Here is an 11,454-nt window from a genome sequence, read left to right on the forward strand (position 1 = left end):
AAAATGCTAACATTTAAGTTGTATTGATAAAATAAATCAGGTTATCATTACATTATGCAATAACTTTGCTTCATACAAACTTTATGCATATACACGCATCTTTTAAATTGGATTTTTCAAAAATATTAATCCAGTAAGAAAGTGAGATTAACAGTGGTAAGTTTAACTTAATGAATGATACTCTATTGATTCAATAACTATTTATCTGCAACGTTTAATTAACTAGTGTACTCGAGATATCTTATCGTTTCAGTCTTAAATGTTAACTTTAGAAGAAAGTTATATAGAAATATAATTTATATAAGATATTACGTTTATTTTCTTTTCAAACAAGTAGAATATTTACATCGTCTTATACCCATGATTGACATGTTACACAACATGTAATTAATGGTTCGGCCGTGGGTATCAAAAGATGATTTTTTAAAGAAATGCATAGATATATTGTAACCATCTCTTTTTCAATTACGTAAGAACGAATTATAATAGTCCGCCATCTTATCCGCTAAGTCGGAAACACCGCCGCGATACATTTATGACCAAAATGTATTAAAATAGGCGTAAAACATACAGAAAAAAATAAACGAACAAAAAAATCTAATTATATTAATTTAAGGGGTATTCCTTTCGAAATCAATCTACCAATTATTACAAAACGTGTTACTTTAGTCGTACATTTATGAAAATATTATAATTATAATATATCCAATCATTCATACCTTTTAATAAATGCTACATACAATAGATTAGATGTTCCACAACACATTATTTAAACACATTTATATATCAAATCTTTATTATTCACTTTGCATTTGCAAATGCGTTTTTTTTAAAAAGACAAAATGATAAATAATTATATCAACTGATCTGATGCAATAGTACAATATATTAAAAATAAATACTTTGCAATAGTATATAGTTTTTTGCTGTCTTTTTATTATTTTGTTTTTAGAATACGCAGTAGTTCGTGTTGTTTATATGAAATACGTGATTAAAAGAACGTTTGTCAAAATACATAAATAAACAAATATTTTTTTCAAAAAAGATTTTTTTTTAAGAATACATAGTGTCAAATATTTATAAATCAATTCCTTTATTAACAAAAACATGATATGTAAAGTCATTATTAAAGATTCTAAATATGTTGTCTATGCTACAATTAATCCATTTCATTCAAATTTAGTAATGAATGTGATCTACTAAGATTTCTTATTTTATTGTCGTTTTGTTTTCTGAAAATGAATTACAATACAATCCGTCAATAGGTTTATACCACTTATAGCGATAGTAAGACTATAATAAATAGATTTATAACAGACAGTATGTACACACTCAAAATTGCTTGTTTGTTTTGATGTTGTTGCAGTTGCTGCTGCTACTGCTGTTGCTGTTGCTGCTCTGTTGTTGCTGTTGCTGCTTTGTTGTTGTTGTTTATAGAAAAAAATCTAGAGTTGTTACCTATCGATCCTTTCAAACTGTTTCACCAATGAATATTTATGTTTTTCTTATGATGTATGCATTTAAACTACATTTTAGAAAATCAGTTTTACCATTGTACCTATATAATTATGTTTGTACTTGCCAGCCGATCCTTAAAGTTATCTGTTGAAATGAACACTCCTGTGTTCTATAAAAATATGAAGGCAAAACGAAAAGCCTGGTATTTTTAAAACCACAATAATGTAAGTCAACGTTTTTATTACAAATGAATATTTATAAGGCACACGGAACAATTTGATGTCCATTTCAATGGTATTTCTTCAAATAAATGAAGATCAAATCCACATTGCAATGATACAAGTCATAAGGAAAGGAATGCATGGGCTTAAGGAAAAATAAAAAAGGAAAAAAGGCAGCGAACAGGAATAAACAAAATTATATGATCAAAATTCCACAAATATTTATGAACAAAGACGCATTTTTTTCCATAAACTACTTAATTAATTACTACATAAACTACATAATTTGAAGGTTAGTAAGCATACATTCGAAAGTTAAATCTTACTCATATTTTATCATTTTCACCATACAACAAAGTAATCATTTTTCGGATTTTTTTCTTAAATATGTAACATATGTATAGCTTTCTTGAATCGGATAAGATGACATATTCTCGTAAAAAATACTCGTCTTTGAACGAAATATCTTAATAATTTAAATCCTTGCTGTCCTTTACATTGTCATTGAAAATATCAACAAACCACACTTTTAGAATGTTCATGAAATGTAATAGTTAAAGATGTACATATAAAGATCATAAAGATATAGACAGAATAATAAACTGGTAATCTGTCCTCGAATTTTAGATTTTTCTGCCTGTGTATACGGAAACTGTAGCTTACAACTTGAATTGTGATGATACAACTTCTTGCATGACAATTATCTTTATAATTATGATGATAGAAACGTTGTTTCTGTGTGTGTATTTAAAATAATGAAATTTATACACCCCCGCCAAACTGGACTTGCGAACGGCAGGCGTTCCCAGGGCGACCTAGGACGTAGTGGGAACACCGCACGACGACTATTTTGAACATGCACAAAACATATTATATATATGTTATATATAGTCTTGAGTTTTTTTGGAAACCTATGTGAAATTTACTTCTTATAAAAAGTCAAGTTGAAAAAATGCACAAATTGCTTTTTTCGTAATTTTAATTATGTTTCTTGACAAAATGAATCATTTTAAATGCCATGGACGAATCTTATGTTTATTGTTTATTTATTAACATAATTTTAAACATTTCACTTTAAAGTGTGCGTTTATCGCAATCAACACCCAATTTGGTGTCCGAACAGAAAATATATTTCATATAACATTACATATTGACCCATCCTCATGTGTAGTAAATGTATTTTAAAGCTTTTATTACATTGGATACAGATGTAATTAGCAACAAAAATCATTCCACAATTGGTACATAAATTTTTTAATTCCAACACCATTCTAACAACATGCCAAGATCTATAAATGCTCAATTCAATTCAATCAGTTAATTTTTTCAAATCTCTTTATTTAGAATCTTAGTAAGCATGTAAAAATCTGACAACAGTTTTAACCATAACATTTGATGTAATTCAGCGTGAAGATTGGAGAAGGTTGGGTTGACATCTTTTTGTCATAAAATATCATCAGACAAACATTAACATAAATATAGTTTTACACACTATATATTTATGCAAGAAAATAAACTAAAAGATAACTAAAGGAGGGAACTTTAACTAAGTTAGTTCTTAGTAGCATCGCTCCAAAACTCATCTCAATTAACTTAACAGCATTCCTTCCAAGTAGGGACTTTGCCATGTTATGCTATTGTAATATTGGCATGCGTGTTTTCATCCTGACTTCACGAAGGTTTGAGAGTTTTGGTAACAAATACAAGAAATAAAGACAGTGAGTAGTGTATGAAATGACAAAAGAATGTTTTTCCCTCACAATTGTTGGTATAATGGTACTATTTCAATTAATTTTTGTAATTTTGTTTTTGTATTCATTTACTTGAGTGGTATCGAAATGTTCTTACAGATGTTGTGCATTTTTGTTCTTTGGTCTACACATAATGACAAAACACAACAACTGAAACATTGTTTTATATTTTGTAAGCTATTCACTGATAACGGGAAATGTATGATTAACCTTATATTCTTTTTGCCACCTCCCTTTGAACAGCCCAGTAAAATTGAAACAAAAGAAGCATGTTCATATTTCATTATAAGGTCAAGATTATTGATACAGAAATTTATTTGAAACGGACTCTCATGGCGCGACAAAATTTCATTTGTATAAATATACTTAATTTACATGTACTTGATTTCTTTTCATAATTGCGATTAATTCCTTGGTAAGCACACATAGAGGACATGTCATTTAAGATGTATATTTTGGCCCCTTTAAAAAGATTCATCCCCAATACATTTAGCTTTATAGTTTATAGTAACAAGTTTAACAAGTTTATTTATTTTTCTTTTCCCAGAAGGTCATAGACCCATGTGGTACAATGTGCAAAATATATAGTATGGCAAACGTGCATCAATATTAAGTTGACATGATCTCATACATGCATTACTGTAGAACATTTTACATAGGAAATGAAAACACATATTCACCTATTGCATGGTGTACATACGTATTTATAATAATTCACATTTTCGTCGTATGTGTCAAAAGTATATATGCAACATAAGATTTAAAAGAATAATAAAGTGTGGCAAAAATTCAATTGTACTGACTAGATCTATCACTAGTGAAGTGGATAATTTGACAGATTAAAATCTTTCTCAATTTGATAATGAATTTAAATCATGTTGATAACGAAAGTGTGAATTTTACATACATTTTTACATACTGCATACACCATTTTTGGCAATAGTAATATTTAAAGCATTTATTTAACAACCTTTGATTGTGCACGGGAGATAATTGCTATCGGTCGACCTGTATATTGAGTTATGTTACATCCCCCGTACTATAGCATTAACAATATATTAACATACATTATAATTTCTTAACATAATTAACTGCAGTTATCTAATAAAATGGAACAAATTTGTATATAAATGTGTATTGTCCAAAGAATTTTGGTTACTAATAGCGAACTTTACATATTGTGCGATTTTTGGGAGATAATCAATATGATCATATCGTCTGAACTATATATCGAGTTGTGGAACGTTCAATGTACAGTATAGAAATAGACACCGCTATACCGATATGGTAGAATATAATATATTTCTTAACTTGATAAACTGTGATATCCTAATGAAATGGATTAAACTGCTATATTTATGTGCATTGTCCAAACAAATGTATATGGCGTTACTGAACTACTTTATATGAACGGAGGAAGGTAGTCTAATACTATTGTAACTCTTGAATACTGTTGGGAAAAGGCGTAAAATTAAACAAACAAACAAACAAACAAACACACTTTATATGAAGAATAGATTGAAAACTTAAGGGGCATACTCTTTATAATGATCATGTTGCTTTAATACACTAGATTACTAATCATGATGAAAGGACAAAAGCACGCTGTGGATTTATGTTAATTGATTAGGGATATTAAGCCGTTTGCTAATAAGTATCTTATAGATTATCACATGACACTGTTTGGCGATTTAAACTCGGGACATACAATTCTCTTGATCTAAGTTATGGCCAGAGTAATTGATAATGTTGTTGAGGTCAACATTCAATCTATCCTGATCAGGATTGTATTAGTTAAAATACTTGTTTGAAAGGCCATATATTACATAGCCTGAACTTTTGAAGTATGAACAAAATGGCTTTTCCATCAAATATTTATTAGCAGATTAGGTTTGTCGTTTGTAAATTAAAATGCTGCGTTACATATACTCTACAACATTATATGAATACACTGAAAAGATGCATTTCAGGCTTTTTTATTTTACCGATTTTTCCGGATCACTTATTACCATTTTTATAATTATGTCTCCATTTGCAGGACACTGGTTTGTCGAAAGCTAAATGAAACTGTAATGGTGAGCTTCATTGGCGAAGGAAGACTTCCTATGCTATTTCACTAATTATTTCAAGAACGAGTGCGCGTTTAGATAATAATTAATATAAACTTAAAGATGTAATTATATGCTATATATGGTTTATAATTATATTCATTAAAATTTAAAAAATGCCCTAGTATACTTCCTATGGTCACATGACATCTGATTAATCACGTTACAAAACCTTGAATGCCCATTTTTATCATCCTTTTTATGATGATTTATTTTAATGATAAATCTACAAAATATTTAAAGTAAAGAAATGATTTATGACGTAAATGAATTAGGAAGTAAATTACCATATAAAGCTAGGTACGATAATGAACTTCCTTATATGTATGTAGAAATAAAGCGAGCGAGTGAGCAGGCGGGCGAGCGAGCGAGCTAAACATTTATATTTTTTTCTACTTCCATTGTTCGCAACTTTCAAGAAAGTTGAATTTCCAACTATTCTGTACTTTGATAAAAAAAAAGACTTATTAGTGAGAATGATTCTCGTCTTAAACTTTTCATAGTGTGTTATTGTATTCATAAGTGAATGGCCAACTGTTATTTAGGGGAATGCATTTTCTTCATCATTCACGTTTTAGGAAAATAAATGGCATTTGCTCACATGCTCGACTCTTATGAATTATGTTTTTTAAGACCAAATATGAAGCTATTTCATTTCTTATATACCGACATATATACCGCAGCGCGGGAAGGAAGTCATATGTCACCACATTTGATTGGCAAGTAACAACAAGTAACTTTCATTGTTAAGCATACAATTTATATCCGCTTTTGTGAAGTGCAACTTTTCCGGCAAGCTACAAAATATATAGTCAAAAGTACGATATTAGAAAGCCCTTACTTGACAAACATATAACGAACAATCATTGTTGTGATAAGTCCAAACGTTGGACCGTCAATACGATGTCAATGTCATAACCACGATAACTAATTGTTGAAAATACAATAATTACAAAGTACAATAAGTCTAGTACAAAAGCATTTCATACACAAGTTTAACAAAATTTATAAAAATGTGAGTGACAATTACGAGTTTGGTTTTTTCACTATCTGCTTCACTTATGTTAACAAAGTCAAAACATACTATTGAAACGTAGATTTGCTAAATATTTTAACAGACAAATCTCTCACCGGTGGTGATACATATGTATAACACCTTCTAGTTTCACCATATATAGATGCCACGCTATATTTACATATATAGAAGCCCGCTTATTCATGCGATCATCACCATATAAGGATGCCCTCATTTCACCGTATGTAAGTATAAACCATTTTATAAACAGTTTTGTTGAATTAGATATATAACATTTTTCAGATAATCTAATTTTACACATCATATGATTTGATTTTGTTTTCAAAACATTTACTGTAAACATGATAATCATCATTGATAATAAGAAAGGTCAAGATATTCCTAAGGCAATTGATTGGGTAGACTGAAAATATTGACGTAGGGCTGGTAAATCTGCATTATAAAATAGGAAGTACATGAAGTAAACAAAGTGTTTACAAGTCACGAGGTTAGAAGATAGAACAATTAGCGTAGCGACCGACATAGTTTAAATAACCTTTTAAAGATGCACCAACCAAAGAAATAAAACAATGTTGAAAATGTTAGATAGATATGATTGTTCAAAATTGAATTTTAATATTTGAGATGTTTTAGTGAAAGAAAAAATAGTAAGATATATAGTTAACTAAATAGATAAGAATAATGTCATGCTAAAGATCCTGCGTGTTGTATTTAATGACTTTAGATAGGTGGTGGTGTTGATTTTTATTCACTCCGGATCACGGCAGTAAGCCACATTTAATTAATAAGAGCACTTCAGCCACCATATCGTTCCTGAGGAGGCTTAGTACTAGCTAGATATAAAACATAAAAGTGTATGTGTTCCCCCATATGGAGCATAAGTTATACGCATACACTCAAGTATGAAGTGGCCTTATATTTGTTAAAAAAGGTCACTTCATCACATTAAGGGTAACAAAGATATTACTTATAGCCATATTTTGGGAATTTTCTAATCTAGATTAGACCATTGATTTAAAACAATTGCTATTTTACAAGTTTTTTGTTGTTTTATCCTTATTTATTAATAGTTGTACAGATACTATACAATGGAGTGTTAAGGGCACCTGCTAAATCTCTATCACGTTCGCGCGACAAACTTGTCGATATAGGTCAATCCGAAAATTAAGAAAATTTGCAAAATATCACAAAATCGGATTGACCTCCTTATTTTGTAAACAAAGAAATTTCGGCCAATGAGAACAAAGGAGGCAATCACTTTTAGACCAATAAGAACATCTTTAACTAAGCAGGTGTTCGGGTGAAATATACTAGAAAATTATTAAATTCTATCTTTTCCACACTAAAACAAACTTGTTTTTTAATATTCTGACACTCCTTTGTGTATGTATCTGATCAAATCAGGCCTTTAATGACTAGCCACATTGAATTGGGAAAATGCTTTCCTGACATTGCTTTAACAAGACTTTATCTCTATCATTTTAATCATAGAATATTATAATAGTTGACCTGTTATAAGAGACGGTGCTTTTTATAAACGTCTCGGCCCTTTTAACCTTAGGTAACTTAAATATGCTGTTCAATCTTTTTTTAAATACACGTTATTTTAACTTAGTATGGGAGCAATCCCATCTTATTCCTATCATGGGTAACGTACTTTTATACGAACTTGTGGTAGGAATTATGGCACACACGTAAACACATGTACCGATAAAACTGTAGACAAATTAAATTAGTTCCCATATAAATTAAGCAAGTTTTAAATGAAGTATGTGCTCGCCCATATGGTTCATTCCGGTGGCGAGGGTAAACAAACCATTAAACGATTATTTTTGACATTTTAATGTATTTTAAACTAATGTCTGTAAAATAATGTAGTTCAATTTGTATCTATCTACAAGTAGTGGTTTTAAACCATATGACCACACATTGTTCATAAAGCTCAAATGTTTAAAATATATTAGTATTTCGTTTTAATATATGTCATATTTACTATTTTGAAATAAGAACGTAAACTAATATAAAGCAAAATAAAAAAATCATATTTCAAAAAGAAAACGTTATGATTATAAACAATTATTTTATTTACATATTTTACATTATAGTTCAGCCCCCGTTCCCCCTCTACAAATCAAAACCCTTTTAAACATCATAAGTATTGACAAAAATAAATTTTATGGAAAAGAAAATTGTTATGACTCTAAAAAATTATAAAGGTATTTTACTCTACTTTCATTTTGCATAGAAATATCACTAGCATCTCAATTATCAGCGCATATATTCATCAATTTTTCACCAATCTTAACAATCTTGGTGTCAAATCTTAGATAAATAAATACTCTTTAAGAAAACAACACTGGCACCTTCGCTGATTATACGTAGAAAGAAAAATTTAAGCCCAAACTGTCAACAAATGAAACTCGGAAGAGATCTGATTGCAATCTAGAGTAAAAAGGAACTTCGAGCACTTGCAGCGAAAAAAGTTAAAAGGAAAAATACAAACCTAATTATGCATTAACTTTTGTGGTTCAACAGAACAAAAAACAGAGTACATCAGTTGTTGCGCGTTTGTTAATTAAATTCGATTTAAGCCTTCTGGGAGGGTATTTGTTTTTCTTTTATCTTTATTCAATAATTATGTTAGGACAGTAAGAAATGTTAAATTTTAAGAATAATACATTTCAATAATCAAATATCAACATATTGTAAAAATATGTTTGTTAAATTAACAATATTTTGTATGTTGTATTTCATATATATATAATTTATTTTAATAAGCAAAACGAATCGAACAATATAATAAAGGCACACTCTCAAAAAACAAAATTCAAGTATCATCATAAAATCATTTCAGACAACCTCACTGCAAAAATTGTACTGAAATGCATCAGTCAGATGTGAATAGTTCTGTAGTTTTCATTCATTCATTCATTCATTCATTCATTCACTCGCTCACTCACTCACTCACTCACTCACTCACTCACTCACTCACACATTATTTATTTATTTATCTATATATTTATTTATGTCATTTTACTTCATTTTATTTTAGTGCAATTTGAAATAGGAACTACATATTTTACAAACTACCTGCAAAATTGATAATTACAAAAACCTAAACTTACGGTTTCAGTGTTTCAGTTTCTTAGCAATCTAGCATCAGCATATTAAAATAATGAGAGTGAGTCGAGATTGGTATAGCTATAAATCATCAAATTAAGGTCTGACGAAATATTTAAATGTCACTAGGACTTTCACTTTATTGTAAAACGGATAAGAATAGTGTAATAACGAGAAAGCCGGAGGCACGTTTTCGCCGTAAAATAGCTTACTACAGATTTAAAATGAAATAGTTTCGGCATGATCCAATGTAAACATTTTTCCCCATCCCATCTTCTTGTATTTAAATTGTTTTTATTCTCTTTATATTATCAACAGGCTGATAATCAACGTGACCAGGCTCTATAATTCCCTGCGGGCCGGAGCCCGCAGGGTATTGGTACGCGTTTAATTTTTGAGGCATGGAGGAGCACGTGACCTGTTTTCGGTACATGGAGGAGCATGTGATCTGTAAACCGTACATGATTGGTTAATTGACCTATTCGAAAACCTAGCTAAATACCGTTTCCCGGTACGTTACGGATTTACCTGTAGGGAATCATTGTATACACACCGGTCTCTCGACACAATGCTAGGGAATTAGTCCGAATTACACCTAATTAAGAACATAACACTATTACGTGATATGTCTAATTTTCTATTATTATTTTACCGTTTAAGTTGGAAAAACTTGGTGATATGTTTGAAAATTATCAATGTTTCTTAAATATCTATCTGAAATTTTACAAACAATAAATTGTTTATAGTAAAAATCCACAGAATTAAAACATTCGTTTGTGGCATCTGCCATAATAGATAGAGATATTTTCTGCGTAAACTTGTGTGTTTACTTTATTTTTTATTTTTTGCACGGAATTATTCATACAATGCTATTTAATCATTTTCTTAAACAGAAATATTGTTTTATTTTCGACAAAGACCAAAGACCTTCTTCTATTGATCGATTATTGTCAACTATATTCCTGATACAAACGTTATTTTTTCTATTTTTTCCCCAAACAATGTTGAAAATAGTTAAACGAAATATCTTTAAATCATTATAAATGTTCCCCGCAGGAAACCATTTTACTTGTTTTTATAATTACATGTATATCGCCTCGGTCATTATTGCATCTGCAGGTGAATATCATAATCATTGGCTCACTAGTCAATAACTGAATAATAATTTAATTATATATTATTTATATTATATTATATTTGTTTTATATTATATATATTACGAGTATATAAAATTGTATTATATTATTTAATATCAAAAATTATATATTATAATTATTATATATGTGATATAGAGAATCGGTAGAGACAATAATTTTACAAGCAGTACGGATTAGTTAATTATAAATAACTGCGGAATTCCAGTGTTATATTTTTAGAAACAGAAAGAAACACAAAAGTTCCTTTTTATTTTCGCCGAAAATCGTATAAAATCAGTTTCGCAGTTAATAGTCCGTGTTAGTTTCGCAGAAAACTATACATATATTTAGGAAATTCCTAATAATGTTGTCCCCAGGTAAAATCTCATTGTAATGTTTTGTCAATACCTGAGTGTAATTTAAAAAGTTTCACTTTCATTTCAATCCTTATCTTCTTCTAGCTATGGTGCGAGATATATGCATATTTTAATTATATCTTAACAAATTAAGATAAAAATCCATTATTTTAAATGGATAATATTTGACTATACTAAACAGTCTCTTTAAAGGATTAAATGTTGTTTTTTTTTTTCATATTATCAGGACGTAAATAATCAGTTTGCT

Source organism: Ruditapes philippinarum, unplaced genomic scaffold (assembly GCF_026571515.1).
Source record: "Ruditapes philippinarum isolate M1 unplaced genomic scaffold, ASM2657151v2 ctg1455_1_1_1_1, whole genome shotgun sequence".
NCBI lineage: Eukaryota > Metazoa > Mollusca > Bivalvia > Venerida > Veneridae > Ruditapes > Ruditapes philippinarum.